The sequence below is a fragment of the Vitis vinifera genome, chromosome 8, assembly GCF_030704535.1.
Source record: "Vitis vinifera cultivar Pinot Noir 40024 chromosome 8, ASM3070453v1".
NCBI classification, from domain to species: domain Eukaryota; kingdom Viridiplantae; phylum Streptophyta; class Magnoliopsida; order Vitales; family Vitaceae; genus Vitis; species Vitis vinifera.
Genome location: NC_081812.1, coordinates 8,956,511 through 8,962,575, shown reverse-complemented (window position 1 = coordinate 8,962,575; position 6,065 = coordinate 8,956,511). Strand labels below are relative to the sequence as shown.

The 6,065-nt window shown below is 29.5% G+C and overlaps 1 non-coding gene across 1 annotated transcript; it reads left to right on the top strand.

Annotated features, from left to right (window-relative positions):
- The first annotated feature begins 1,007 nt into the window (after window positions 1-1,007).
- On the top strand, window positions 1,008-6,065 carry LOC100853212 (uncharacterized). Its single transcript, XR_009466378.1, has 4 exons — window positions 1,008-1,135; window positions 4,684-4,793; window positions 4,877-5,050; window positions 5,770-6,065. It is a non-coding gene; the product is annotated as an uncharacterized LOC100853212 (transcript).

The window sequence follows — 6,065 nt, the reverse complement described above, 5'->3', positions numbered from 1 at the left end:
ATTAATTTTCATATGAAAATATAAAATTTTTAAATAATATAAACAATTTGTTTAGTTATTTTAAAATTAAAAAATAATTTTCTTTAATTCATATGTGATAAAATTCATAAAACAAATAAATATTTTATTTACCATAAATATATAAATTTTTATGGGAATGCATGTGGACGAAATTATTTTCTCAAATTTTCAAGGAAAATATGAAAAAATAAAGACACACAAACACACACATATATATATTATGTGTGTGTGTGTATAATTTTAAAACAGTCGTAAAAAAAATTAGTAAGGGTAATTTGTAAAAAAAAAAAATTTAAACTGACAATGGAAAATTGTAAAAGAATTTTCCCACTCCAAAACAAACTTTAAGGAAATTTGGTACATTGTTAAGAAATTTTGGTATATCCATAATTTACATTAAAATTAAAAATAAAAAAACAAAATTCTAAAATCTTATTTTTTTTTTTTAGTTGATGTAAATCACATGAGTTCCCCTTAAAGATATTTGTGAAACCACAATTAATAATATAGTTTTAAAGAAAATTGTAAAACCACAATATGTGACTGTGGTTTTTAGAATTATTTTAAAACCATAGTTATTAACTGTGGTTTTATAGTTATTATGATAAAGAATATTTTAAAAATAATATTAAAACCATAATACCATTAAAATAGAGTTGGATTAAAAATAATTTTAAAATCATAGTTACTGATTATGGTTCTAATTTTAAAACTCATCAATAATGGTTTTTACAAAAAAAAAAAAAATCTATGTGAATGTTTACATTGATACAAAATATTACTTTTACAAAGATGAGTACTATTATTACCATTTTTTTATCTACCATGGATTATTTTGAACTTAAGCTATCTTGGTTCGAATCCCCATTTGCAAGCCAAGCCAATTTTTGAGGTTTGAGCTTTGACCAAGCAAATACGTGGCGACTGAGCTTTGACCAAGCAAATACCTCTTCGTGGCGACGCGGGGTCGTTTAAGAGGGTAGAATGGTAAATATACGTTCTGGATTCCTTGCCATGCAAGCCTAGAATCAGCTATTTAACTAACAAAATTGGGTAAAGCATGTACCCACATCCGAGTTGAGAAAGCTCAAAGGTCAGCACAGCTCAGGCGCAGGTTAGATCTCTGTTCCTTTTTTTTTTTTTTCTTTTTTTAATTTCATTATCCAAAGTGCTCTCCCTTTTGCCTTAATTTTTCTCTGTTTTAATCTAGGGATTTATTATATGATTCTATAACTGACCAAACCCTGGCTTGTTCAAATTCAATCTGTTTGTTTTGACGGAAAATAGTTCTGGAAATATTTATTTTCTTGGAGATTCTAATTTGTGCTGCTAAAACAGAGTTTGGGATTTAAATAGTAGCCACAATTTTCAAGGATTAGGTGTATAACTTTCATGCCCTTTTGGCTGGCCGATGTTTGTGATTTATTCACCTAGACGCTAGAAGAAAAGCTAACTTTGAAGCTTGTACGGTACGTTGACAAATAAAGGATCAGCTCAAATAAGCTTGAATAATGATTAGATGAGTTAAGCGTTTCTTCAATGACCTCTTCTATTTCTTGTCTGTCGTTTTCTCAGAAGCCAAACAAAATTTATTCTAATTCAGTTTACGGATTGACTCTGCGTTGATAAGACTCCTTGATTGTTTCTAGTTTAGGGTTCGTTTGGCAGCATTTTTAGAAAATGCTTCAAACATAAAAAGCATGTTTGAATAAAAATTGGCAAAATATAGAATGCATCTTTTAAAAGTTAAAAAATCACTAACAGGTGATTCTTAGAAGAACACTCCTACTAATAGCACTTTAAATGGAAACACCATCAACTGCATTCTTAATGTGGTGTAATTCTTCCTTTGCATTTGGATGATATTTTGGTATGAGAGTCTAAGGTTTGGTGAATGATTGGTTGGTTGATGAGTCTTAATTTATTGCTGAGTTGCTTATGTTAGTATAGTATCACTTTGTTGCATAGATACCTTGGTATTTTCTATATGTTTTGTGATCCTTGTGCAGAAAATCCAAAATTGATTGACATTTGAAGTGATCCATGCCTCCAAAGTCTAGACAGGGGCTTACCAGCATTCATTTCCATGGAATGTGTTGTAGGAAATCACTGCCTCTCTTGATAACCCTGATGGCTACCAGTTGAAAATTAAATTCTAAGCTTCATTTTCCCTAATGTTTGTTAAATGTCATTATTTGTCATTGAAGTAGAGTATACTTGTAAAGGCCCACATTTATTTTTAGGAGTAAAATTGTAAATTAGGATAAGATAAATTAATTAATAAGGGTAGAAAGGTCTTTTCACATTTAAAAGCTCTAGATATAAATTAGATTTTAAGACTTTTCTATGCAGCTTAGAGTTTGAAAGTTTAGATTAGTATTTTAGATTTGTTAAATAGTTTTAAATACTTTAAAAAAAAATCTCATTCTAGATTAAGGATTGTTTATTTAATTTTTTAAAATTAAAAAATTAAAAATTTATGAGCATAAGTTGATGTATTAACGAGGGAAATTTTAAATGAGTAGATTTAAATAATGAAAGAAAAATAAATCATAGATCTTTAAAAAAAAATAATCATAATATGAAAAAGAAGTATAAGAAAAGTATATGACTATTAATCTAGATACCAAAGTGTTTTTACTTTGGGAACAAAAAAGCAAACAAACTTGTGACTTCATTGTATTAAGTTTGGAAGTTGGGAAAAAGAAAAAGAGAAAAAGGCCAAGGAATGGCCTTTGCTTTGTACAGTTGACTTGGTTAAAAGAGAAAAAAACAAATAAAAGAAACAAAAATGTATTTGGTTGTGGTGGAGCTGTTGGGAGAATATATAATAGTTCTATAAATAAAGGTTTGAATGGTGTGGGAGGATGAAAAAGTGAGAAGAAAATAATAATAATAAAAAAATATATATTGTGGACGTGTGTGTGTGTGTGTGTGTGTGTGTGCTACATGAAGAAAAAGGAAAGAAAGAAAACGAGAATGGAAGGAAAGAATAGTGTAATGGTTATGGTTCTAAAGCTTTTATGAAATATAATATAATATAATTATAATAGGAAAATATATTTTTTTTAAATAAAAGAAATAGGTTTTTGAGAGGTTTACTTAAAAAAATAATAATATATTGATAGAATTTCGGGAAAAGATTTTGGAAAAAAATGCAACTTTGATTAAATTGTTGTTGATTAGGAAGTTAGAAATAGTATAGGTCATATAATAAAGGAAATTATTAGGATTCTCAAATCTATAAATTTAGATAAATAGTCAATAGTAGTAACTTTTATTTTTTTTTATTATGTTAGGTGATGATTAAATTTTTGGGGTTAAATTCTTTAAGGGTTCTAAGTGTTTTTTAGGTAAGGGAAATTAATGCAGATTTTGTAAAAGAAAACGATAGTCTTTTTATATGTTATTTTGAAATGTGTAAAATGTTATTTTTGTTTTTATCCATAGAATAAAGATATTTTGCATGAAAAATATGTTAGAACAATTTTTTTTGGTTTATTATAGATAAATATGGCGATACTATATTTTTGTAAGTTTAAATAAATGAAATAAAATGTTTTGACTCTAGTTTGTTTGGTCATAACCAACGGGATATAATAGTTAATATTTCGGTCTTAGTTAATGGGATATTACAGTTGACTTTTTGGTCTTTTTCAACCAGATATAATAGTTGACCTTTGCATTTCTTGGTGGGGAATGTAATTATTTTAAAACTTAGCCTCTAAGGGTTTGGTTAGAAGTTACCGGTAGTGGTAGTGTTTAGTTTTATCCACCTTAAAAGGAATAAATTTGAGATTAGCCACTCATTTGTAAAGTCTTACCTAATTGGGTACCATTTGTCATTCTATAACAAAGTAAAAATATTTTGAATATATTTTATTTGGATTTGATATGAATTAAACATGAAAATGTTTAGTTAAAAAATTTTAAATTTATTAGCATGTTGATCTCAAAAGTTTTTATGAAAAGGATTATGCATTATATTTCCTATTTGTAGTCATAATTGAAAATGTTTAATTCATGAAACTATATTAATATTTCTTATTGGGTTTCGAGCTTATTCCTTTTTGTTGACAAATTTTCAGGTACTCTCAATTCAAGCTAGGATTAACAATGAGGATGGGATTTTGTCATTATTAGAATTTTGGTTTAAACTTTACATCGGACATTGTTTAGATGTTAGAATTTAATTACTAGTGAATTATTTGAGTTTGGAGTTTTTGAACAATAACACTTTGGTTAATGTATTAGTTTTAAAGTTAAGATTTGAATATTATTTAATATTGTTCTACTACTTTGCACAGAAATTTAGTAATTAGTAACTTTTAATTATAAGATGAATATTTGTGTCGTTTTCAATTTGAGCCTTCAAGCTTGAGGTGTGAAATAGTTGTCACCCCCTTAAAGTGGGTCTTGGGGTGTGACAATGCTTCATGTTGAAGAGGATACAAAGTAAAGAACAGTATCAGAAGTTCATAGTTAGGGTTGAAACTGGCTCTATTTGCATGCTGCTTCCTTACTGCTGTCAACTCAGTAGTTATATTTGTTGTCATGTACTTGATTTATGAGCTGTGACATTGCCTTTTGTTTTATTTTCTTCAGAAAAAAAAAATTAAGACTAACAAGAAAAAATAATGCCATTTTCATAAATTCCTGCAGGAAACAGGAACTTGACACTGCAGAAGATATGGCCAAGCATCATCCAGATTTAATTATGTGCCGCAAGCAGCCAGGAATTGCTATTGGACGTGTATGTGACAAATGTGATGGTAAGTGTGTAATCTGTGACTCCATGGTGCGTCCTTGCACCCTTGTTCGGGTTTGTGATCAATGCAATTATGGCTCCTTCCAGGGACGTTGCATTGTCTGTGGAGGAATCGGGATTTCTGATGCCTATTACTGCAAAGAGTGTATGCAGCTGGAGAAAGATAGAGATGGGTGTCCAAAAATCGTCAATTTGGGAAGCGCCAAAACTGATTTATTCTATGAACGAAAGAAATATGGTTTCAAAAAACGATGAAAACAGGTAATCCTTTTTCTACCAGTTGCTTGAGATCATTCCTTGTGTTCTAAATGTGATGGTAGCAAACTTGCAGTATGGGAGTCTTAAGGATAAAACTGCATCGTTTATGGTAGTCTTCTTTAAACAGATTTCATGGTTGCTGAGGCTTAAAAGTAATCAAAGGAATGTTCCATCTATTCCTTTGATAATGTTGTCGTTGATAATGTTCTTGGCTCCTTGTCATTGAAGTATGCCTCTTTACAATGTTTGTATTAAGCAAAGTTGTGTATTTTGGTAGCTAATTGGTGAGCTGAATATTTACTATGGGCAAGATCCTTTGTCTTTCCCATGTCAGCTATCATTGTTGGGCATTCTTCTAATTTTGTTATTTTGGAAACTAGGAAACAGAATTTTTAATCTTTCAGTCGCATGTTTGGCAGTTCCTAATGTTCTTTTTAGGTTATACAATAGGAAATTATTCAGTGTCATTTGTCTTTGGAGAGTTCATCAATTCCATGATTAATACATAAGTCACGTCTAGAACCCGGGAATAGAGAATAAGAAATCGATTCCATTCTCATTCATTAATGTGTGAGAATTGTTTTTTTTAAATGGAAATAGCGATAAAAAAAAAAATATTATGGAAATTAAATTTCATTCTCACTCAGATTTTGATTCTTCTTTTCTATATGATATTAAGATTCATCTTCATTCCCATTCCCACATTTTAAACATGCGTGCAGCTTTCCCAAATGAAGTGCATCAATGATATCTCCAAGTGATCCATTCATTCTCTTTGGTGCTAGGTTTGTTGTGATTTTGTTTACAATGTCAATAACATGACCTGTGATTAAATTGAAGCAGAGTATTTTTCTGTGGTCCACTGTTGGCTATGAGCAGATGCATCCTTCTTCCATCCCAGCACAGATCAATTCATCTTATTGAATTGGTACGAGCGAATGGGGGATGGAAATCAACATTTTGTTTTTATTTCTATTTCTCCTTTAATAACAAATAAATTTATGATTGCAATTCTTTA